This window comes from Canis aureus, chromosome 10 (assembly GCF_053574225.1).
Source record: "Canis aureus isolate CA01 chromosome 10, VMU_Caureus_v.1.0, whole genome shotgun sequence".
Lineage (NCBI taxonomy): Eukaryota > Metazoa > Chordata > Mammalia > Carnivora > Canidae > Canis > Canis aureus.
In genome coordinates this window covers 11814158-11839282 of record NC_135620.1, presented here as the reverse complement: position 1 = coordinate 11839282, position 25125 = coordinate 11814158, and the positions used below count along the sequence as shown (strand labels likewise).

The window sequence follows — 25125 nt, the reverse complement described above, 5'->3', positions numbered from 1 at the left end:
AGTCATCTCCAAGGATGACCCAGCTGTAAGATGTCTCAAGGCTGCCATTTGACTGAGATGTCCCTTCTGGTCATTACACCCACATTGCTTTTGATGATTAAGTGCTGCTCCCTGAGTTTGGCTACTCTGGAATTCTCTCATCCTCACTGAGTGATGGAATTGTCCACTGTCAATCCTGTCATACAGAGGACAGCCATTATTGAGGTAATTAGGAATGCTGGTGTTCACCAGCACATCCTTTATTGCTTTGGCATTTGCAACTGGAGTCTCTTCCAATTTTCCATAGCGGATTCATTCTAGCACTTGCTCTTTTCTGAGACTCTAGACCCATTCTTGCACACTCTCCCATAGCTATTCTGCTAACTCACTGAAGGTGAGCCATTGAGTTTTGCAAGTTTCTAAGAATCATCCAAGAAGCACATTACTATCATCTCCAAAGGCCTGGGTCAAGGTGTTAATTTCTAAGGCATGCAACTAGTGCCTCAAATTGAAAACTCTCTTATTTCCACAATTATATTTTTGTCCCTTCTGGTTCAGGGTCTTTAGTCTCCACTCACAGACATAGTCTCCAATTGATTTTGGCATGTATTAGGCAGGTTATATTAGCTAGGTTTGATAGCTCCTTTGGCAAAAAAGTCCTCTCTTCTCTTCACATAATGAGCTCTTCCCGTCTCGAGTCATGCTCAGATTTGACAAAATTATTGGTATGGTGGCAAGGAGAGTAGTTGAGGAATAATCCTGAATAGGTCAAGACTGCCCTGAAAGGCAAATACCAGTTATGTCTTTGAACAAGGGTGCCCATTTTTCTCTAAAAAGGCAGAACAGAGTAAGTCCACAGGCATAGAGAGCTTGAGGGAATCTCGGAGTTAGTATATTTCAACTGCCTCTACCTCAATATACCCATCCTTAGTCTCATGTACCCACATCTTTCCTATCAAAGCTTTGATTCTAGCTACTGACACTATATATATATAAACACACAATACACATATATAATGTGTGTATATACAATACACATGTATATATATACACACATACATATATATATGATTGATACATATGATATATGTATTTGATTGAATGCTAAGCATTTGCAAAGTCCTTGATATGTTTCCTATGTCCTTCAGAAAAACCATGCCTGGAACATATTCCAACTCCATATCTTTTAACCTAGTTCATTAAAAACAGAAATTTATGGGCACCAGGTGTGTACAAGGCATCTCAGTGGATACTTACTGCCTTTTCTTGCTAATTTTGTGTTAATCAATGTGACACCATCACTCATACCCATGCCCCTCTGTAAAAACCATACAGCCAGAAGTGTTTTCCTCACTGCACGCTCCCTATATCCACACCTGTAAGTAAGGGCTAATTACAAAGTTCTTTGTCCAAATGGACTAAAGATCTCAGTGTTCAGTTTGCTGCTGAGTAACCTGTTTGCTTTAGATAATAGAGGTAATCAGGAGAGGCACCTGGGTGGTTCATCGGTTAGGTGTCTCCCCTTGGCTCAGGTCATGATCGTGGGGTCTTGGGGATCATAGAGCCCCTCATCAGGCTCCTTGCTCAGTGAGGAGTCTGCTTCTCCCTCTCTCCCTCTCCCCACTGCTTGTGCTCTCTCTCCCTGTCTCAAATAAATAAATAAAAGCATATATATATCTTTTCATATATATGTATGTATATAATATATATGAAAAGATGTAATCAGGAAATAATAAATCTAGACTGTTGGTTTGGACAAGAAAACCACAATGATGGACACTTGGGTGGCTCAGTGGTTGAGCATTTGCCTTTGGCTCAGGTCATGATTCTGGAGCCCTGGGATCAAGTCCTACATCCGGCTCCCTGCAGGGAGTCTGCTTATCCCTCTGCCTATGTCTCTGCCTCTCTCTCTGTGTCTCTCATGAATAAATAAATAAATGTTAAAAAAAAACCCACAATGATAGTGGGAAGATACTCAAGTGGGTCCTGAAGAACATATCACAGGAAACTTGAGTGCTGTCTTCCTGCTCCCTAGAGATCACCTTAGAAATTTAGACTATCGGGACACCTGGGTGGCTCAGTAGTTGAGCACCTGCCTTTGGCTCAAGACATGATCCTGGAATCCCAGGATCGAGTCCCACATCAGGCTTCCTGCATGGAGCCTGCTTCTCCCTCTGCCTATGTCTCTGCCTCTCTCTTTCTGTATCTCTCATGAATAAATAAATAAAATCTCTAAAAGAAAAAAAGAAATTTAGACTATCTTTTCAACTCAAAAGCTTGGATGATAAGTCCTTGATGAAAAGTCTGTGGTACAGCAAAACATGAAAAAGATTTCATCTGCATTGTTCCTTGCTATGCACTCTGCCCAATCCTTTAGATGCATTAGCTCATTCCATCCTTCTAAACATCTAAAGTTCCATAATGTTTATCCCTATGTACAGATGCGAACACTGAGGCAGAAAGAACTTAACTGGGATCCCTGGGTGGTGCAGTGGTTTGGCGCCTGCCTTTGGCCCAGGGCGCAATCCTGGAGACCCGGGATCGAATCCCACGTCGGGCTCCCGGTGCATGGAGCCTGCTTCTCCCTCTGCCTATGTCTCTGCATCTCTCTCTCTCTCTCTCTCTCTCTCTCTGTGACTATCATAAATCAATAAAAAAAATAAAAAAATAAAGAACTTAACTGCATGTGGAGGTTTTCTTTTTTTAAAAAAAGATTTTATTTATTTATTTGACAGAGAGAGAGAGAGACAGAGACATGAGCAGGGGGAGGGGCGGAGGGAGAGGGTGAAGCCGACTCCCCGTTGAGCAGAGAGCCTGATGCAGGGCTCAATCCCAAGACCTCAAGATCATGATCTGAGTCAAAGATAGACGCTTAACCAACTGAGCCACCCAGGCACCCCTGAATGTGGAAGTTCTGCACAAGAAGTAGCAGAGTTCTGAATTGATCCCAAGGCTGACTGACTATAAATTCAGTAGCCTTACCTGCTACTGCTAGAGTTAAAAACAAAAACGAAAACACAAAACCAGGAACGCCATTCATTATCTGTCATGACTCTATAAACTTGACTATGTTTCTTTCTATCCTTTCTGGGTTTCAATTTTTCTGCACAATGACAACATTTTATGTTATGAACCTCATATATTTTCCACCTGTAATATTTTGTATTTCCAATTAATCATTTACTCAGTGAACTTGTATCAGGTGCCTAGAAATGTTAAAGTACACTGCTTGATGACCTGGGTAGTATAAGTCAAATACTTTACTTTTCTTGCCGAGATTTTACCAAGAGACAAAAATAAGTCACCACCTGTGTCCTTTGCTTCTTTCCTTTGCTACATTACATCAACAATACAGACACACAGGTGCATTTTTTTTATCTTTACCAATATTTGGGCCACATATTTCTTGCCATTAATAATATTTTCTTTATTCTAGAATCAGAGAATATTTGTTAAAAACACTCCATGTTTATGTAACTGACAAACTGTTTTTCTCATTTTCTTTCCAGCTCTTTAATAATGAAACAATGAAAAAAAGGGTCTGGAATGTTTTCTCTGATGGCTGAAATCTATTACTTGGACCATAAAGTTGATGTCAGAAAAAACACAGGATCTTTTATGATCACACATTTTTACATCCCAGAAGCTATAAATGTTTCCCACATAAGTATCAAAATACTTTTGCTAGTCTATTCCTCATGTTTCTAGCAGCCTTACACACTCTACATGTGAGAAATGATTACTCTCACCATGATTCTCTATTGTATGTAACTTTATTAATTACTCAGTATGTTTTCTCATACACTGGGCCCTCTTGTAGTATTCATAGATTTAGTGTCTGTAACACTTTCATTTTGAAAGAGACATATTTGAAAGACATATCCTTGTTCTCCTAAAATAAATAATGCCAGAGAAGACATCTATACTGAATTCATCTACATTGAAATAGTATGTGTCCCACTGGCCACAGGCTCGCTCTGCTGGAAATCAGTCCACCAGGTATTTATAGGGTCAATTGCACTGGGTATTTGTTACTTCACTAATCCTTTTTCTGTGCTTTTCTTCACCCTCACTCTGTTCTTCATCACAGGTAACACCATTTTTCTGCCACCTAGCTTCTCTTGCCAACCGGCTTCTCTGCAGGTTTAGGCAAAGGTGAAAACAGGGAAGCAAGAGTAAGAAATGGGAGTCTTTTTTTCCTTTCCTACAGGATGGTTAGACACTGTGGCAACATCCTTAGCAGTGGCTGCATCTCCTTAGCCCATGCAGAACAGCCCCTCCCTCTGTGCCCCAACCACTGATGGCCATTATTCTAGCTCCCCTTACTTTTTACTCCTCTTACTCTCCAATTTTTGCATGTGGTATCACTACCTCTTCCCTCTGTGCCATCTGCTCCCAGACTAATCATGCTTTCAACATATGTTATTAATCTTTGGTTTGCCTCCTTATCTCACCATGATTCACCAGCAACTCTATGTAAACAGTTCCTTGAATTTTATTCTCTCTTTTTGAAAGACCTAGTTCTGGTTTTCTCTCTCTTTCTATTTTTTTGATTGGTTACATAGATTAACCCACACTTATTCATTTCCCATTCATTCACCCAGACTTCAGTACCTATCAGACTTTTGAAAGGCAGTGTAAGGGTAAGAGTACACCTGGAAATAAGATGCACACATTTTCCCCTTCCTTTATGAAAACTACCATCCAGCAGAAAAGACAGATACTATATACTAAGTTTTGGATGTGATATGTATTGTAAGAAAAATGATCTGATATTACAGGATCCAATAACAAGAGAAAGTAAGCCAAAATGAAGGGTCAGGTGAGAACTTACTTTAAAAATATATTCTACCTAACTTAATTTCCCATTTTACAAATGATCTATAAAAATCTCCATCAGTATTTGCCTTGAGTGTATTGAGTTAAGTGCCTGGGCAATGTGAAAAGGAAGAAGACTTCTTCTATTATGCATATTCTTCTACAACCTTTGAGTGATGAGCTAACTGCATGTAATGCATATTCAAAAGCATCATTTAAAATTATCTGTACATACCTTAGGGACCCCTGGGTGGCAGAGTCAGTTAAGTGACCCACTCTTAGTTTCAGCTCAGGTCATGATCTCAGGGTCATGAGATTGAGCCTTGCATCAGGCTCTGCACTCAGGAGTCTGCTTGAGATCCTCTCTCCTTCTCCTTCTGCCCCTCCCGCTCATGCTCTCTCTCTCTCTCTAAAATAAATAAATCTTTAAAAAAATAAAAATACAATAAATATCTGAACATTTTAAAGATAGAATTTGGTGAATATTTTTTCTAATTTAAATACATATCCAGAGAAGTGCATGACAATTCACTATGGTCTTACAGATTCTCTGACTAGTAGAAGGTCCCCAATAGGATGAAGGTGACATAAAATACTTCAAATATTTCAGCAAAAATTGTGAGTGTATGTAAGAAAACATGTGACCCCAGATGCTTACATCATAAAGGAGCATGGATGTGCTAGTTGTCTGTGTAATACTTCATTCAGAACCTCCTGCAGCCACACTAAAGAGCTAAAGGGTTTGCATGTGCAAATGTAAGTGCTGAAGCCCTTTCCTGTTTGTTACCTTGCCCTTTATTTAGCTTGGAAAGACCACCTTAGGCTTAAAGCCATTGTGACTTGTTTTCATACTTTCTTTTTTGTGTGTGTGTGTTCAAGTTGATCAAAAATATTTACAAATTATATAGCATTTCCTTGGTGCTTGTCTGGCTCTGAGAATGATATTATACATAAAATACATATCTTCCCCTTTAGGAATTTTTTTGTCTGAGAGATGCAAACAAGTGAATGAGTTTTAGATAGATAGATAGATATAGATAGATATAGATATAGATATAGATATAGATATAGATAGATATAGGTGATATAGATATAGATACAGATGATATAGATATAGATATGATATATTCCAAGAGGGAGGTTGACATAGTGTGTTATGTGAGTCCAGGAGAAAGGCATCTAGCTAGACTTGGGAAATCAAGGAAAGCTCACTGGAGGATAGAAGAGCTAACCCGAAAAGGAACCAAAAGTCTCTATTGCCGGAAGTACACAAACCAGTTTGTTAACTCCTTTTTGGGTCACAGGACTAAGGTCGAACACTGGTTAATTTTCCAAAGAAGCAAAAAGAACATGATACTTAATTTATGAGATCCAGTTTATAACTGCTATACAGACTATATCTTACTTGCATGAACTGCTAAACCCTCACCAATTGGCACATCAGGATGATTGCTACTGAAAGAGATCCCACAACATGCCAGCCTCAAATATCGTTTTCTTAGAACTAAGGCAGAGGGTTTGTTTTACCCTGAGTACTCCTTATCCTCATAAAAGCATTATAATTAGAATAATAATTAGTAAAGTTGTTCATTAGTCTTAACTAAATTAGACATTAGCTAGACCTCAAAAATTATAATACACACCTATTATTTGCCAGAGTTATTCAGGTAATTTGCTTTATGCCTAATGTATAGCCAAATGGAAACAAAACAAAACACAAAAGTACAGCCAAATAAAGCCAACAAACCAACCTCTCTTTAAAATTTCTTCATAGCAGAGTCCCACGCCTGCCCTTTTCTGTGGCTCCCTTCTCCATGGCTCCCTTTTCCATGGCTTTGTTTCTGTTGGTTCTTAACTTGACTTTGACTCTCAGTAGCTTTCTCTGCCCTGTTCTGCAAGAGAAAGTCAGAGAAAGGTCAGAGAGGTTCTAGCAAACATCCGAACTTACTCACCATGGCCATACTCCCTCCATCATGCTATAAATATTTTATTTCATCTCTATTGGTTTCCTAGCCAGGGTGGTTGTGTGGCCATGATTCCAAGTTCCCCTCCCATCTTTTTCTTTTAGTAGGTGGTGGAGTTTCTGTTTTTTGGATTTTTGTTTTTTGTTTTGAAAGGATAAGGTCATTAACATGATTTCTCTCATTGTTCTTAGTTGTCATTTCACCAATACTAAATCTTTCTCACTTCTAACCTCTCTCAATATAGACAGAGAAACACAGTCACTGCTTTCTAAGATTAATTATTTTATTTTGGTTCTTTTTCACAAACAGTATTTTTAAAACCAAGCAGGTATTCTTGCTTTGTTGTCCTGCATTTTTCTTTTAATTTTTATTTTCCCTACCCACTTGATCCTTTGTCTTTGTCCATAGATGTACCATTGTCTGCACTTTATATGAAAAGCCATTGCTTGATTATACCTGTGTATGAGTTTATTTGTCTTTGTCTCTCACGCACACAAAATACACATGTGCAAAGGCATGTCTTATATGCATGTATTATATAAATTCTATACAAACATAGAAACAGGGAAGGAGTGAGAGGCTAGGGAGCTATAGAAAATGTTTCTTAAGACTGAAGTTTGAATCAGGTTCTGGAATAATCAATCAGATTTTTTTAGACCAGCAGTTTTCAAACTTTATCTCATGTTCTTTATGTTCTTAAAAGTACATGAAGATTCCAAAGAGCTGCTGTTTAACTGAGTTTTAACTCTATTTTCATACTATACTTTGAAAAAGAAATTTATAAAGTATTTTAATTTGATTTACAAATAACCATAAAAACCCATTACCTGTTCACATAAAATATTTGTCTATAGGAAATAGCCACATTTTTCCAAAAAAGTCAGAATATCATTGTTTTACAATTTTGCAAATCTCACATATGACTTAAAAGAATATTATACCTGGCTTCTCAAATCTGCTCTGCATTAAATCTATTGCAGAGTGTTTTGATTAAAGTATGTAAAGAAATTCCTACATCAATAAATAAATAAATAAATTAATTAATTAATTAATTAATTCCTACATCACAAATGTATATATTGTACAAGGGAAGATAATTTTAATAGCCTTATCAGATAATTGAGACTATCATTCTTTGATATTATATACTAACACTCAACATGTGGTAAACTCTTACAGGTTAGTTGTAAGGTTCAATCTGAAACCATACCAATGGATTATTCTCATTGTTTTATTAAAAGACACTGGCCTGTCTTGCCCTTTGCTATTTTACATGAACCACTGTGCACTGGTCATGTGAAAAATCTTCATTCATAGACTTATGCAGAACGTTCAGTTTCTGACACCTTTCATTATACAACATAAAAACATCCCATTCATTATCAGAACTGTCTTTTAAGTGCTGAGAAATGGTGAAGCCTACAGTAGCAAATAAAAATTTTTCAGAATTCCAACTGTCATGTCAAATTTCAAATTTATCATTGGTAGCATATACTATCCATTTTTTCCTTGAAATGATAAGTTCACTTTGCTCATTTTCCAGAGAAGGTCAGAAAATATCCAATTCTGAATAATTTTCATTTATTCTTTTTTTTAAATTTTTATTTATTTATGATAGTCACAGAGAGAGAGAGAGAGAGGCAGAGACACAGGCAGAGGGAGAAGCAGGCTCCATGCACCGGGAGCCCGACGTGGGATTCGATCCCAGGTCTCCAGGATCGCGCCCTGGGCCAAAGACAGGAGCTAAACCACTGTGCCACCCAGGGATCCCTCATTTATTCTTTTAAATGCATTTTCATAAAAAAATATGGCTGGTTTATCTCAAAACTCAAACAACTACACAATGCTTCTGGGATAACCATTGTATTTCAGCATCTAGGATAATTGCTCTATATGTACTTCCCTTTTTGCCACATAGGATGTTTAAAAGTTGAGTAAGGAGGAGTCATGATTTAATGAAAATAATAATCTTACTGCTTTATTAAAGATATTCCTATGTAAAATTTGTTCTCTCTGTCTCACTTCAAGTGTTGGCAGTGAAAAAGATAGTAATTACTTGTATAGTTTGGTGCCAATGCTTTGATTGGTGCCAAGTGTGTCTATCATTTTATTTAAAATCTTTTGTAACATCATTGCAAACATTAGCACGGTGAAGAAAGGCAAGTAGTGTCAAAGTCTATTTTGGAAATGGTCTTGATCTCCCTAAAAGGATCCTGGGACTCCCCCTACACCCCATTTTCATGGACCAAACTTCGGAAATTTCTGTTGTAGAAAGAGAAGCTTAAAAGACATTGTGGTGGGAAAAAATAGCACAATAAAGATTACAAAAGCACATATTTATCAACTGTACCTAGTTAACAAGAGCTATAATTATCCACAATATATCACTCTCTGCTCCCTAAAAATGACTTACTCTTTGGTCTCCACGCTATTGTACCCTTAAAGGAGTAGGGGAGATAGTCAGATGCCTGGAAAGCCAAGTGGAAGACGCTGTGGGTTCACTGGTATTCTGTGCTCCAGTTTGGTGGTAAGATCAGCAATACAGTACGTTGCCCTTGTGGTTTTTAGTCCACTGTTCTTCCAAATCACAATGTCCAGTGATAGCCATTAGCCTAATGCAGTTATGTAAATTAAACTTAATTAAAATTAAATTAAATAGCATTAAAAATCCAGTTCTTCAGTTAAACTAGTCCTATTCAAGTGCTCAATATCACACGTGGCTGCTGGCTATTATTTGATTAGTGTAAACATAAAGCATTTCCATCACTGTGGACAGTTCTATAGACAGGGCTGGGGTAGGATATCATACCCTTTTTATCTTCACCCTAGTTTACTGCACTCCCTTTACCCTAGTTACCATTATAAGACAGATTTTCAATCACCTGCTTTATTTATAATCCTTGGCTATTTCTTTTTGTTTAATACAAACCCCCATGAGAAAGCCCTACCCAATCAATTCATTAGGCACACAATTTCTTGATGTCCTACATTTCCAATGTCCTTTACTTCCAGGCCAGTCTTTTTTTTTTTTTTTTTTTAAGATTTTTATTTTATTTATTTGAGAGAGAGAGCATGAGCAAGGGGAGGGCAGAGGAGAAGCAGACTCCCTTCTGAGCAGGGAGCCCAACACGGGGCTCGATCCCAAGACCCTGAGATCATGACTTGAGCCAAAGGCAGATGCTTAACTGACTAAGCCACCCAGGCCGCTGCCCTTCCCCTGGGCAGTCTTTCAACAATCCAGAGCTGCTCCATCTCTGAAATGTTAAACTTCGCTGTCTCTTTCTCAGATCATATATCCCTCAGTTCTAGCTCCCACTTGTCATTTGTGTTCTACCTGCTGTTTCAACTCTTCAAGAGCAAAGGCTCATGGACCTATATTCAAATAACAGTATTACATCAACATAAGAAGGCTCTTCTGGCCTGGACTCTTGATTGTTATCACTTGAGTGAAAGTTTTGGCACAGGTCTAGGGTGGCACACATGGATAGGACTGATCCAGGCCATGGTCATCTTTCTTTCGTGTCTATACATTGCTCCTTTCCAGACATGTCCTGTTCAAATGTCTCTCTACTACTCTGCCCTTTTCAAGCTGGACAGACATCATGTGTTTGAAAACATAATCTTAGGGGTTACTAAAGCCTGTTGACTCACTAGCTCCCCATCCTCTTGAATCTCTATCATTTGTCTTCTACTACTGGTCTCTACCAGGATCCAGCAGCCTGCCCTAACTCCTTCCAATCTTCTATGACTCACATCCAATTGGGCACTGAGTTCTGCCATAGGGATCTGGCAGAAGGGTATCTCCCAATTGTATTTCAGATCAATTCTGTCCTTTCCAAAATTCTTACAATAAATCTACTGGTAGCCCTGGGGAAAGAGACTGCTTGATTATAAATGGAAGTTGCCCCAGGGAGAGGAGAGACTCAGAAAGAGTAATCTGTGTTTTTAATGGATATAGTTCTAAGAGACTTCTAGAAAAGGGGAAGAGAGAATTTTCAGTTGGTCATGGTCAGTAATTGAAGAGCCAATAGCGTTGATAATTTCTCAAGAATTAGAGGTAAGTTTGGAATCCACAGCCCAGAACTTCCTAAAGCTATACAGAGAGAAGGAAATAAGCTATTTTCAAGCAGTAAAAAACACCATTTGTCAGGGGGCTCTTGCAACGAAAAGTCAAAGCATGATGGTAGCCAATAGCCAGCTGTGAATTATGGTAATGGCTTTGTGGAGCACAGCAGCTGTCTCAGAGGAAAGAGCAGCCTTGCAATGAAACTCCCTAGTTTTTTCTAGTAACACAAAAACTTGCCTACTTGCTCTGCACTCTGCACAAGTTCCTTGCGTACAATTTCCTGCCAAGGCAAGGGAAGAGCAAGCAGGGAGCAGCATCCTATTCCCGGTGCCCAATTTCACTGATGCACAGGGGGAATTAGCAGTTGAACAGCAGGTTGTGAACTATTCCAGCAACACCTCATTCTCCGAGAGGTGCCGGGGCAACCAGGAGTAAAACAAGACTGTAGAAGACAACCGGGAAATAAACCATTGTTGCCCCTTTGATTACCTGGAGCTTCTACAGTCCTAACTTCATTTTAACACTACTCCTGTGCTGGTGGCCTGGAGATATGAACTTTACATTATTATTTCTGTATTTGTTTTATTTGTTCTACTATAATACAGACTCCTTGAGGACAGGGCATGTATCTTTATTAAGATTTTATTTTTTAATTAATTTATTCATGGGAGACAGAGAAAGAGAGATGCAGATTCACAGCCAGGGGGAAAAGCAGACTCCCTGCGGGGAACCCCATATGGGACTCAATCCCAGGACCCAGGATCATGACCTGAGCCAAAGGCAGAAGCTCAACCACTGAGCCACCCAGGCGTCTCCTGGGCATATGTCTTAATAACAATGGCACACCCTCTCATAATGTCGGATATTAAGAGAGTCTCTGTGTTTGTGATTTAGATATGAATAATCTAAGGGATATTGTCTCTTCCGAGAGTGTACTAACACAGAGAAACCAATTTAGTAATTAGTTCTCCTAAGTAGTCACTTATATTACATTTTTATATTCCCCTCTCTTTTTAAAAGTTTTCATGAGAATCATAAATTCTAACATCTATAATACTTTTAACTCCAGGAATATTTTAGGATTTATAGGATCTGTAGTGTAATATCTCTCCCTTACTCTCTGAATTCCCATTCATATATATAGAATGTGTCTATGTCCTACGAGTACAGAAATAGAAGTGACCAAAAGAGCCTATTCACCTGTCTCCACCACTTTAAGATAGGTTTGAAATTATAAGAGTAGGAGCAATATCTAACAAGTATTATATTAAGCAGTGTATGTATGTTTTCATACTTTCTAAATCCAAGACTGAAAATTAGGAATCAACAAAAGATTTTTGCTCTACTTCTGAAGACAAAAGCCATTCAGATGCCAATATTTGGAAATTTTAGATTAGCTTGATATGTATATAGAGAAAACAGCCTACTTGGAAGTCCTTATATCTGGTAGCCCCAACACTTTCTAGTTACTATACCTATTTTATCATTCTTTATCACGCTTAGCACTTCCTGACATTATTTTACGTATGAATTTGTTAACTTCTCTCTTCCCATAGATTAAAAGCCTGATGAAGTCATCTCCTTTGATTTGGCCAAAATTTCTATCATCTGAATAGCATACGTAGCTGTATTTGAGGAAAATTTGAGTGAATAAATGACTACAGAACACATGATCACTTTTTAATAAAGATGGTAATAGTTACTCTTTGCAAAAATGCATTCCAGGGCATCTGAGTGGCTCAGTCAGTCAAGCTCTGACTCTTGGTTTCATTTTTTTTTATAAATTTATTTTTTATTGGTGTTCAATTTGCCAACATATAGAATAACACCCAGTGCTCATCCCGTCAAGTGCCCACCTCAGTGCCCGTCACCCAGTCACCCCCACCCCCTGCCCACCTCCCCTTCCACCACTCCTAGTTCGTTTCCCAGAGTTAGGAGTCTCTCATGTTCCGTCTCCCTTTCTGATATTTCCCACTCATTTTTTCTCCCTTCCCCTTTATTCCCTTTCACTATTTTTTATATTCCTCAAATGAATGAGATAATATGTTTGTCCTTCTTTGATTGACTGATTTCACTCAGCATAATACCCTCCAGTTCCATCCACGTCGAAGCAAATGGTGGGTATTTGTCGTTTCTAATGGCTGAGGAATATTCCATTGTATACATAAACCACATCTTCTTTATCCATTCATCTTTCGATGGACACCGAGGCTCCTTCCACAGTTTGGCTATTGTGGACATTGCTGCTATAACTCAAAGACAACCTACAGAATGGGAGAAGATACTTGCAAATGACACATCAGATAAAGGGCTAGTTTCCAAGGTCTATAAAGAACTTATTAAACTCAACAGCAAAGAAACAAACAATCCAATCATGAAATGGGCAAAAGACATGAACAGAAATCTCACAGAGGAAGACATAGACATGGCCAACAAGCTCCGCATCACTTGCCATCAGGGAAATACAAATCAAAACCACAATGCGATACCACCTCACACCGGTGAGAATGGGGAGAATTAACAAGGCAGGAAACAACAAATGTTGGAGAGGATCTGGAGAAAAGGGAACCCTCCTGCACTGTTGGTGGGAATGTGAACTGGTGCAGCCACTCTGGAAAACTGTGTGGAGGTTCCTCAAAGAGTTAAAAATAGATCTGCCCTATGACCCAGCAATTGCACCGCTGGGGATTTACCCCAAAGATACAGATGCAATGAAACACCGGGACACCTGCACCCTGACTCTTGGTTTCAGCTCACTCATGATCTCATGGGTCGTGAGATCCAGCGGTGTGTTAAGCTTCATGCTCAGTGGAGACTCTGCCTGAAGATTCTCTCCTTCTGCCTCCCTCCCCCATTGCTCACACACACTTTCTTTCTCTCTTTAAAATAAATAAGTCTTTAAAAAAATGCATTCCATATGACTAATAGTATGTTTGAATAAGTATTTGATATGTAGACTTTAACACTACCAAAAACCTTTGAAATTGAATATTATTATTCTCGGTTTTAAAGAAAAGATAACTGAATCTAAGAGAAGTTGAGAGGATGGTATAAAATCAAAAGCTTGTGAGAAAATCACTTCTAGTAGAACAGCCCATGGAGCTTTGAGGACCTGCCCCCTCAGTAAAACTGGTGAAAACTATTTTTAAAAGACAACCTTTGAATCTCTGTAAATGGTTCTAGGAGTGTACAAGAGAGGAAGAAAGATTTCCTAAAGAAAAGATACTGAAACTCAGTAAGAATGATGAGCTGCTATTTGAATGAAGACCTCCCAACTCAGGTTAAAAAGAGGAACGCTGTTCCAGTTGGGCATAGCCAAGAACAGGACTCTTCTCCCTATAGCTAGCTCCCCCTCAGAGATCTCATATGTTCTCTTGGGGGGTGGGGGGCAAGTCAGTCAGCACTTATCATCATTCATTACCCCCCCAGATAACTTCCAGCAAGTGTGGCTGAGAAATGGGGACTCCCTTCCAACCAGCTTCACTGAAGACTCCACCTTCATCACAGCAGAAATATAGCATTCCTTATGGCCCTCACCTTGCTTGCTTATTTTTAAATTAACTACATTATTATCACAGTAATGAGTTCATGTAGTTTTAAAAATACCTCTCGCGGTCTCAAACTGGAAAATAAAAGTTTCCGTCTAACGTCCCACCCTTTAGTCTTGCTTCCTGGATGCAACTCCATCAACTCTACTGCTATTGTTTATAGTATTTATTTCTATGTTTCTAATTAATGGACTTATGCCATTACTTCTTGATTCATTAATTTTACAGATGATCTATTTACTTCTGGCCATGGTGGATGATGTTTTAACTTGAAAATACTCCACTCACCCATACGGTCTCTCCACCCTCTTCCTATGTAGTTACAAATTTATTTTTTGCCAAACAACTAGTCAGTGAAAACATTATGACTGACTTTGCAGGTGTTATTCACTGCTGAAACAAGTACAAATATTTACTACAAATATTTCTCCAATCTGGTACATCTCATCATTTTTCCTAGAATTATTACTTAATTTTCATTTTTTTTAAAAAAAGTTAGGACTTCATTTATTTTTTTAAAAGATTTTATTTATTTATGAAAGAGAGAGAGAGAGAGGGCAGAGACATAGGTAGAGGGAGAATCAGACTCCATGCAGGAAGCCTGATGTGGGACACAATCCCAGGACACGAGGATCACACCCTGAGCTGAAGGCAAACGCTCAACCACTGAGCAACCCAGGTGTCCCGAGGACTTCATTTAGAGTAATTTAAAGTTCACAGCAAAACAGAGAGGAAGATACAGAAATGTCCCACTTCCCACTTCCCCTCCTATATTAGTAATATCCCCCTGCTACAGTGGTACATTTGTTACCATTGATAAACCTATTTCTTTTTCCTAATGTGCTTTTGATACTTTTCTCAGAAGTATGAAATATTCACCACATCTCTTATTAGTTTTTATATATTCAAGTATGTTACTTTTATTTTTCTCCCTTAGAGATCCTTCATGTAGAGTCCTTGATTCCTTGGATCCAGTTCAACCTGTTGCTTTCTGGGCTTGCTGTACATCTGTCCACTTGGGACTCTTCTTTCTCATTATCTCAGAGTTAAATTTTGTCAGTACCATTTAATGAGCTACCTTTCCCCTGGATCCCATGTCTTTTTACTTTTTTGGTGTCTTCATACCTCATTTGACAATAGCATGTCCTTTGTAAATTTCCTATAAATATATACATAGCAGATACTAAATTATTTAGTCACTGTATCTAAGTATGTCTTTATATTGTCATAAGGACTATTTGATCTGGATATAGAATTCTAGCCTGGAAATAATTTTTTATCTGGATTTTTAAAAAAGATTTTATTTATTTATTCATGATAGACAGAGAGAGAGAAAGAGAGAGAGAGAGAGGCAGAGATACAGGCAGAGGGAGAATCAGGCCCCATGCCCGGAGCCCAATGCGGGACCCGATCCTGAGTCTTCAGGATTGCGCCCTGGGCCAAAGGTAGGCGCTAAACCGCTGAGCCACCCAAGGATTCCCATATCTGGATTTTTATGACATCATTATACTACTTTTTAGATTCTGAGGTTGACTTTGCATCCTTGGTGTACATCATATTGATGTGTCTTGAAGTAGATCTTATTCAGTGGGCCTTTTCCATCTGGAGACTCATTCCTGAAGTTCCAATATTTTTTCTTATATAATTTTCTTCATAATGTTTTTCTATCTTTCTTTGGCTAAAACTACCATTTTTCAGGTGTTTGCTCTCTTGGATTGATTCTTAATTTTTAAGCCATTCTTTCTTATTTTCAATCTTTTGCAGGGGTGTGTGCATATGCATGCATACAGATGCATGTATGGACAGTACATTTTAGGAGATAATCTTGGTTTTATTTTCCAACTCTTCTAATAATATTTTTCTCATATATTTTAAGTTTCTAAAAGTCCTTTCTTGCTTGCTGATTTTTATTTTTCCCTAGACTCTTATTTTAGTTTCATAACTAAACTTCATATTTCTATGATGATATGTAGAGGGGGTTTATATTTTTCACCCTTTTGAAGAGTATTTTCTTCTGTACATAACAGTTTCTCCAGATCCTTCATGTTCCTTTTTCTTATGTTGGGTCTATTTTATGTAGGAAGCTTCCTTCAAATAGCTGGTAACTTCTCTCTCTCCCTGTATTTAAACGGACGCAGCAAACTGGTTACTCCCAGCATATATATACTTGTTTCTAGTGCCCTTTCACTCAAAGTTTGGTTCTCCATCCAGCAGAAATGCGGAAGTATTAGAAATGCAAAACTCAGGTCACATCCCAGAATGAATGAATTAGAATCTGCATTTTAGTGAGATGTGAGGGACTCATATGCATATTTAAGTTTGTGAAGACCTGGTTTAACTGACTTCATTATATTCAACTTATAAAAATAAGTCAGGCTTTCCATTACCATTATTTAATTTATGAGTCATTATTTAATTTATGAATATCTGTAGGACATTCCCCTCTGAGGTTCTTTAAGGTTTTCTAGAGAGTAATCCTTTCACCTTGGGGGGAGAAACAGTGCCCATCGACTTCTAGATTTCTGGGGTAAAGATAGTAATGAACTTGAAAGATCTACAGGACTCTGTTTTTGACCAATCCCCCTGGTTTTAGTTCCGTGTAATTCCTGGTAAATATCTTAAGGTTTTGTTTTTTTCTGGGGGGTTTTACAGGGCAGACTGCCTTCCTTGTCTTTAGCACATCTCTCCCAAGGCACTTTGGTTTTAACTCTGTTTTGTTAAGTCATGTATGGTTCTTCCTTCTATTATGCCATCTCTGCTCCAGTTCTTTTTCTTTTCAGGTAATAAAGCCATTGAAAAAACTCACTCACTGTTATTTAGTTAAATATTTGGAGAGAGCGCACATGAACGCTGTGGCCAATCTGGGAGGTAATTTCAAAGCGGTAGAGAAGTGGTCTGTTGCAGAGGAAGGATCTGAATTAGAGAAAAAGCTGCCTGTGAGGTCCCAAAGAGCACTCAGATGAGGAGATGAAAGAAAAAAAAGACATGGAAAGAGGCTGCTAAAAAATAATAATAATAAGCCATCTGCTTTGCCATTTTGTCTTGGTTTGGTCCTAACACCATGTGTCGATGCCAGTGCCAGGCAAAATCCTTGTCCGCTCAGGGAGAGGAGAGTTGGGTTAAAGCAGGTCACCTGGGTCCACTGCCTCCAACGCTCGAAGCAGAAGACATCTTCAGTGTCACTGTGTCCTCCAAAAGTGATCTTTGGCCCTGGTATGATTGGAGGAGGTAGCTGGGTCCTTCCTTACCCACAGAATCCTGAGGCAGCCATATCAAACCCATAGTTATCCCATGAGCTGGTGGTGCCAGAAGGTTCCCAGAAGGAAAAATATTACAGTGAACTTAGACGGGAATAATGACAAATGACAAACGGGATTTAAAGACTGCTAACTCTGGGAAACGAACTAGGGGTGGTAGAAGGGGAGGAGGGCGGGGGGTGGGAGTGAATGGGTGACGGGCACTGGGGGTTATTCTGTATGTTAGTAAATTGAACACCAATAAAAAATAAATTAAAAAAAAAAAGAAAAAAAAAAGAAAAAAATAAAATAAAATAAAATAGCAATTCTCTAAGTGAGTTCCAAGCAACATTACCCCAGTAGATGCGTCTTAAAAAAAAAAAAAAAAAAAAAGGCAGCTCTGGTGACTCAGCAGTTTAGCGCCATCTTAACCCCAGGGTGTGATCCTGGAGACCTGCGATTGAGTCCCGCATCAGGCTCCCTGCATGGAGCCTGCTTCTCCCTCTGCCTGTGTCTCTACCTCTCTCTGTCTCTCATGAATAAATAAAATCTTAAAAAAAAAAAAAAAAAAAAGAAAGAAAGAATCCCATATCAGTTCCACTAAAGGCCTTTCACATTGAAAAAAGTCAGGTTCATAACCACCGTGCATACCAAAATAAGCACATTAGACTGTGTAATAACTGCAACAAGTCCAACGAAATCCTGAGTTTTTTCCCTCATGTTAACTTCCTTGATGCTTTAAACTAATATTAAATATTTATCTAATGGTTTTTCTTCCCCAATGTGCTGGTGTCCCAAACATGTATTTTATCTGCCTAATGGTTAATGGTTATGCTGGCTCAGGTTCTATAGTTCAATGATTTGGGGAAGTGAGGCATTTACTCTAGAAGATCCATAATACGTGTGAGTATATTAAAGGGTCTGACAGTTCAATTGAGAGAAAAATGTGCAGCTTCAACACAGTGTTTCCAAATCTCATTTGACCAGAGCACCCATTTTTGACAGAGTAACTATTAGTATTCTACAGAACTAATGTTCTGCAGAAGGTATTTGGAGGCTGCTGTTTACAGGACTCAAGTTGGACAAGGAAGGCATCTTGGCCGACACAGGCCCCATCGTGTCCAACATTCTGCACAAAGAGACATGATGGCACCGAAGATTAATCTTTCAGGGCATCTGTTCTTTTAATGTGGAACATAAATCCCAGCCATCTAAATATACTTCTTGCTTTTTCCAGATAAAATATTTTCTGTACCTAACTGGAATGTAACATTATTGGTGCTATTTTAATTGCCACTTGATATCATCTCAGAAGCAGCTGGCTATGTTTTGACCGAGAGAGAATTGATAGAAGTTGTGTATGTGTAATGTAATTTGTAATTCTCAAAAGTTTTGATGTGTGTGTGTGTGTTTTTTTTTTTTTAAAAAGCACCGTGTACCTCAATAAATGATAAGTCATGCCAGGATTGTGAGGTTCTAACAATCTGGTATGGACTGAAGAGGAAGTAAATTTAAATTATTTATACATTGAAAGGTAAACAAAAAAGTACAAATTTTCCTTTGCTTAGTAACATTACAGGCAGTACTACATGGTGTTTGAAAATTCAAATTTTTAAGTTGTGTCCATCATAACCCAATGTACCTTGAAAGCAAATAAGTATGTACCTCGTATATACACAATGGATATAATGATGTAATAAAGCAACACCATCTTGGAGGATGAAGTCAATTGCTTTATATAATAATCACTCATAGTAACAGGTAAGTCAGAAATGACAGTCCTGAATAACTCTGATGGAAATCTATTTTGAGCTATTCTCTTCTAGTTTAATTTATGGATATGCTGATCTATCCTTCTTGTTCCATCCTCCCTTGTTACCAATGGCCTGCATTAAAAGAAGGCTGAGATTTAGGATCTACGACCAGAGAAAAAACACAGCTAATTTAGCCAAATGAGTATTATAATATTAGCATAAGGTCTTGTCCACATAAATTAATAAACTACAATAAAATATATAGTTTCACAGTACATATTGTACAAAATTCTTACTATTTCTTATTGTCTTTAACATCAGAGCTAAATGAACATTAGGAAATTTAAAGTCACCGTGTATATATAGCCAATGGAAAGCCATATTAGGGATTATAAAAATAGTGTTAATGTGAACAAAAGCTTACTATTAAGTGTTTACTATGTATAATGACCTAAAATAAACTCACTACATATTTTTTTAAAACTAGACTTTATTTTTTGTAGCAGATTGTAGATCACCATAAGATTGGGCAAAATCCACAGAAATTCCCATTTACTTCCTGCCCACTACCCCGCCACATATACACACACACATATATAACCTTATCAACATTATCAACATCCTCAACCAGAATGGTGCATTTGGTACAATGGATGAACCTACAACGCCACATCATAATCACCAGAGTCCCTGGTTCAGACTGTGGCTCACTTGTGATGTTGTACATTCTGTGGTATTGGAAATTCCTAATGACACATGTCTAGTATTGTAGTATAATACAAAGTAATTCCACTGCTATGCTCTGCATATTTATCCCTCTCTTTCCCACAACTCCTGGCAAACCTGACCGCTTTATTCTCATCATAGCTTTTTACCTTTTCCAAGGTGTCACATAGTTAGAACACTATTGCATGTAGCCTTTTCAAGTTGGCTTCTTTCATTTAGCAATACACATTTAAGTTCTTTCATGTTTTTTCATAATTTCTTTCCAGGGCTGAAATCTATTCCATTAGCTGAAAGTATCACGGTTAATTCACCTATTCACTGGATGCTTGGGTGGCTCAGTGGTTGAGGATCTGCCTTTGACTCAGGGCATGATGCTGGGGTCCTGGGATCGAGTCCCACATCTGGCTCCCTGCATGGGGCCTGCTCCTCCCTCTGCCTGTGTCTCTGCCTCTCCCTCTGTCTCTCTCTCTCTCTGTCTCTCATGAATAAATAAATAAAATCTTTAAAAATAAATTTACCCATTCATCAACTGAAGGACATCTTGGTTGCTTCTGAGTTTTGGCAATTATACATAAAGCCTCTAAAATATTCATGAGCAGGTTCTGAGGGAGACATAAGCTTTTGACTCCTCTGGGTAAATATCAGGGAGTACAACTGCTGGGTTATATCTTAACAGTATATTTGTTTAGAAAACAACAACAAACACAAGACTGTCTTCCAAAGGGGCTGTACCTTTTTGCATTCCCACCAGCAATGAATGAGAGTTCCTCTTATTTCTAATCCTCACCAGCATTTGGTGTTGTCAGTATTTTGGATTTTGGCCATCCTAATAGGTGTGTGGTGGTATCTTATTTTAATTTCCATTTCCCTGATGACATATGATGTGGATCCTCTTTTTATATGCCTTACATGTCATCTTCTTGGATATGGTACCTTTTAAGACCTTTGACCCATTTATTTTTCTATTTTTTATTTATTTTTGTATTTTTTTATTGGAGTTCAATTTGCCAACATATAGCATAACACTCACTGCTCATCCCGTCAAGTGCCCCCCTCAGTGCCCGTTACCCAGCCACCCCAACCCCCTGCCCACCTCCCCTTCCACTACCCCTTGTTCACTTCCCAGAGTTAGGAGTCTCATGTCCTGTCACCCTCACTGATATTTCCCACTCATTTTCTCTCTTTTCCCCTTTATTCCCTTTATTTTTTATATTCCCCAAATGAATGTAACCATATAATGTTTGTCCTTCTCTGATTGATTCACTTCACTCAGCATAATACCCTCCAGTTCCATCCATGTGGAAGCAAATGGTAGGTATTCATCATTTCTAATGGCTGAGTAATATCCCATTGTATACATAGACCACATCTTCTTTATCCCTTCATCTGTCGATGGACACCGAGGCTCCTTCCACAGTTTGGCTATTGTGGACATTGCTGCTATAAACATGAGGGTGCAGGTGTCCTGCTGTTTCACTGCATCCATATCTTTGGGGTAAATCCCCAGCAGTGCAATTGCTGGGTCATAGAGCAGATCTATTTTTAACTCTTTGAGGAACCTCCACACAGTTTTCCAGAGTAGCTATACCAGTTCACTTTCCCACCAACAGTGCAAGAGGATTCCACTTTCTCCACATCCTCTCCAACATTTGTTGTTTCCTATCTTGTTAATGTTCACTATTCTCACTGGTATGAAGGGGTATCTCATTGTGGTTTTGATTTGCATTTCCCTGATGGCAAGTGATGTGGAGCATTTTCTCATGTGCTTGTTGGCCATGTCTATGTCTTCCTCTGTGAAATTTCTGTTCATGTCTTTTGCCTATTTCATGAATGGACTGTTTGCTTCTTTGCTGTTCTTTATAGATCTTGGATACTAGCCCTTTATCTGATATGTCATTTGCAAATGTCTTCTATTCTGTAGGTTGTCTTTTAGTTTGTTGACTGTTTCTTTTGCTGTGCAGAAGCTTTTATCTTAAGTTCCAATAATTCATTTTTGCTTTTGTTTCCCTTGCCTTCATCAATGTATCTTGCAAGAAGTTGCTGAGGCCAAGTTCAAAAAGGGAGTTGCCTGTGTTCTCCTCTAGGATTTTGATGGACTCTTGTCTCACATTTAGATCCTTCATCCATTTTGACTTTATCTTTGTGATGGTGTAAGGAATGGTCTAGTTTCATTCTTCTGCACATGACTGTCCAATTTTCTCAGCACCATTTATTGAAGAGACTGTCCTTTTTCCAGTGGATAGTCTTTCCTGCTTTATCGAATATTAGTTGACCATAGAGTTGAGGGCCCATTTCTGGATTCCCTATTAGTTCCAATGATCTATATGTCTGTTTTTGTGCCAGTACCACCACAGTCTTGATGATCACAGCTTTGTAGTACAACTTGAAATCCCGCATTGTGATGTCCCTGGCTCTGGTTTTCTTTTTCAGTATTCCCTTGGCTATTTGGGGTCTTTTCTGATTCCACACAAATCTTAAGATGATTTGTTCCAACTTTCTGAAGAGAGTCCATGGTATTTTGATAGAGATTGCATTAAACGTGTAAATTGTCCTGGGTAGCATTGACATTTTCACAATATTAATTCTTCCAATCCATGAGCATGGAATGTTTTTCCGTATCTTTATGTCTTCCTCAATTTCTTTCAGATGTGTTCTGTAGTTTTTAGGGCATAGATCCTTTACCTCTTTGGTTAGGTTTATTCCTAGGCATCTTATGCTTTTGGGTGCAATTGTAAATGGGATTGACTCCTTAATTTCTCTTTCTTCAGTCTCATTGTTAGTGTATAGAAATGCCACTGATATCTGGGCATTGATTTTTTATCCTGCCACACTGCTGAATTGCTTCATGAGTTCTAGCTATCTTGGGGTGGAGTCTTTTGAGTTTTCTGTATATGTCATCTGTGAAGAGAGAGAGTTTGCCTTCTTCTTTGCCAACTTGCATGCATTTGATTTCTTTTTGTTGCCTGATTGCTGAGGGTAGAACTTCTAGTACTATGTTGAATAGAAGTGGTGAGAGTGGACATCCCTGTCATGTTCCTGATCTTAGGGAAAGGCTCCCAGTGTTTCCCCCATTGAGAATGATATTTGCTGTGGGCTTATTGTAGATGGCTTTTAAGATGCTGAGGAATGTTCCCTCTATCCCTACACTCAAGAGTTTTGATCAGGAATGGATGCTGTATTTTGTCAAATGCTTTCTCTGCATCTATTGAGAGGATTATATGGTTCTTGTTTTTTCTCTCGTTGATGTGATCTATCACATTGATTGCTTTAGTGTTGAACCAGCCTTGTGTCCCAGGGATAAATCCCACTTGGTCATGGTGAATAATTTTCTTAATGTACTGTTGGATCCTATTGGCCAGTATCTTGTTGAGAATTTTTGCATCCATGTTCATCAGGGATACTGGTCTACAATTCTCCTTTTTGGTGGGGTCTTTGTCTGGTTTTGGAATTATGGTGATGCTGCTTTGGCCCATTTTTGAATCAGGTTGTCGGGAAACTCTTTTTTATATGGCTAGAGTCTTAGGTATGATGACTACCCAAACGATGTCACTGCTGCATGATTCATTCTCTGTTTTGTGAATAGAAGAGGCCATCTATTATTTTTTCTTAATTTTGCAAAAAACAAAACAACCCAACCGTATCTTAAAATATTGCTGAGAAAATCTTTTCCTTCTAAGTACACACCACTCAGCCCTCAGAGGCTGCTAGGGACTAAGACAGTTTGTTGGAATGGTCTAAAAATGGGAAACTATAATGTTTCAGTTAACATTCTTTCATTCAGTTTTATCATGAATAGAAAAAATCCCCATAATGAGATAGGTAGAAAGTAAATCTGAATTTTTCTATAAGAATATGTAAAAATCATGAAACATATTTCATTAAGCCCATGAAGGAAACCAGCAACAAATGTTTTTGGTGAAAAAAAGCATAGTGTTTTGTACTTTATGCTAGAGAAAAACATTGGGACGCCTGGGTGGCTCAGCGTTTGAGCATCTGCCTTCAGCTCAGGGTGTGATCCCATGGTCCCCGGATCGAGTCACACATCGGGCTCCCTGCATGGAGTCTGCTTCTCCCTCTGCCTATGTCTCTGCCTGCCTCTCTCTCTCTGTCTCTCATGAATAAATAAAATCTTAAGAAAATAATAAAAAAAGAGAGAAAAACATTGACTGAATAGAACATATAGGAAAAGAATCAGGTTTTATATTATGCCATCTATCCTACTGAAAGCCTATGAAAAAATGCGTTGCATGTTAAATGATCATGCTTTTGAAAGTACCAGTCCTTATACATACTAGAGTATCTAAGACAATGCATGACACAGGGTATATACCATAATTATTTGTAGATAACGTTTTTGGAAAAGTCTAATTTTCCTTAAGTGATTTTAAGTATACAGTCCTACTAAATGTGCTTATTTTTTTAAGATTTTATTTAGTTACTTGAAAGATAGAGAGAGAAAGGGAGCATGAGAGGGGGAGGCAGACTTCCTATTGAGCAGGGAGCCTGATGCAGGGCTCGATCCAAGGTTCCCAGAATCATGACCTGAGTGTAACCAACTGAGCACCCAGGTGCCCCAAACATTCAATGGAATGCTAAACCTAGTAAGCCAGTAGAGAAAATATGTATCCTAATTTACTTTCTTCAGATGTTTCTCAGGGAAAAAGAAACCTTCACTTATGATCTTCACTTCCTGTTCTCATCATTCTAAATTATATTGGTTAAGTGGACCCCGTCTAAAGCATTTTTAAATTCTTCACAAATACTTTTTAATGTAGCATAGCCCAGCTCCTGATCCATTACTTCCAGAGCCACCACAAGTCTCTCCCTGAGACAGTGCTTAGACCTTGCCAAAGTACTTCTTAGCCTCACAGAGAATTTTCTCAGACAGACCTGTGCACTTATCTCACTGATTCAAAGTCCTGTTTTCCTTACTCCATCTCTTCCTCTTGACTACAATTTCTAAAATATTGCATATTATCTTCTATATTTATTCTCATAATAAAGAACTGTACTCCAGTGCTCCTGGGTGGCTCA

The 25125-nt window shown here is 38.4% G+C and overlaps 1 protein-coding gene across 1 annotated transcript in view; it reads right to left on the bottom strand.

The window, feature by feature from the left end:
* The window catches only part of PRR16 (proline rich 16), a 537790-nt gene that overhangs the window by 304648 nt on the left and 208017 nt on the right, over positions 1-25125 (bottom strand). Inside the window, exons 2-3 of the mRNA XM_077911356.1 lie at positions 6549-6689; positions 5033-5221 (exon numbers count right to left, since the gene is read on the bottom strand). The gene's annotated coding sequence lies outside the window, so the exon portion shown is untranslated. The remainder of the gene's footprint in view (positions 1-5032; positions 5222-6548; positions 6690-25125) is intronic.